Here is a 1,372-nt window from a genome sequence, read left to right as displayed (position 1 = left end):
AATGTTTAACTACAGGAAAAGAGAGTCATATTTTACTGTCTTACTGTTTGTGCTCATTGCTTCTTGTCACTAGGCACTAGGAAGAGTCTGGGCCCATCCTTTTAACACCATTCCATCAGATATTTATACATTCTGATAAGAAGTTCCTTGAGCCTTCTCCAGGCTAAACACTCCTAGCTCCCTTCCTCATACAAGGATGCCCTTGGTCATTCTTGTGGCCCTGGATGGAGAGCCCCAGGATGGCCATTTTCTGGCTGATTGGATAATTCAGCTCCTCAAAGCAATGTCTTTTTTACCTTTCCTGAAACACTGAGAACTACAAACTCATGTTCTTACTAGTAGGAATTTCTGTGATTTTTACCTCACGGACTTGAGATTTAACTCCTCCTCATACTGATGGTTAAGAAGAAATTTTATCACAGATCAGAGTGACCAGAAGATATTTATGGGGATATCAGTTGAACTAAGTGCTTATATTGAAAATATCTCATAGACTGACTGGACACAGAGAATTGTTCTCTTTCCTTTTAAAGAGAAGTTTAGGTTACATGGTAACACTGAATTTTAATCCTTGTTACTCTATAGGAACCTGACTGACAAATTATTGTATTTTCATGGCAGTAGGAAGTATTACTGTAATTCCTTTAAACTGTTTTTCTTCTTTCTGTCTCTAGTGATAATTTCAAAATAAAATTTAAATTTAATTTAAATAAATTTAAATAAAATTGATGCTAACAGCAGTTAATCTCAAAGAAGAGAGCATGACTATAAGCACTGCTGCAGGCAGCAAATCACATTTAAAGCAAAGCAGTTGAAAGTGGGGCTAAGTGACCCCCTCCCACGCAAAACATCAGCAACTGTCAGCACTCTGTTTATTCTAACAGTTTTTTCTCTGATGTTCCTAGCTCCTATATTGTCTTGCCTATACTTAAAATTATTAAAATGGGAATTAATAACAATTGCTCCAGGATGAGCCAAGAGATATCACAAGCCCAGATTCCCACCAGAAGTTATTCCAGAATGTCCGTGTGGTAAGCTGAAGCTTGTAGACAAGATTCTAGCAGGGTTAGGAAATTTTAGCAGATACTTAAGAGAGACACACTCTCTCTAGTGTTTTCATTTCCTGGAATCTTCTTGCTGAGGAAGATTTTGTTAAACGAGAAAAATGAACACTACCCATTTACCTGTGAAGAAAGTAAAATAAAATAAACCCGAGAACCATTGCATATGTATGGACCATATATTTTATACATACTGCTGTAACACAGAACTGTAGTAGGATACAAAGGTATGTCTAGTTTTCAGCAAATGACTCACTCCTGCACTGCTGTAAAAGTGGAGTTAACTAAAATAATGAAAAAACCCCCTGCTG

Source organism: Corvus brachyrhynchos, unplaced genomic scaffold, assembly GCF_000691975.1.
Source record: "Corvus brachyrhynchos isolate BGI_N302 unplaced genomic scaffold, ASM69197v1 scaffold115, whole genome shotgun sequence".
NCBI lineage: Eukaryota > Metazoa > Chordata > Aves > Passeriformes > Corvidae > Corvus > Corvus brachyrhynchos.
Note: the sequence above shows the minus strand (reverse complement) of the source record.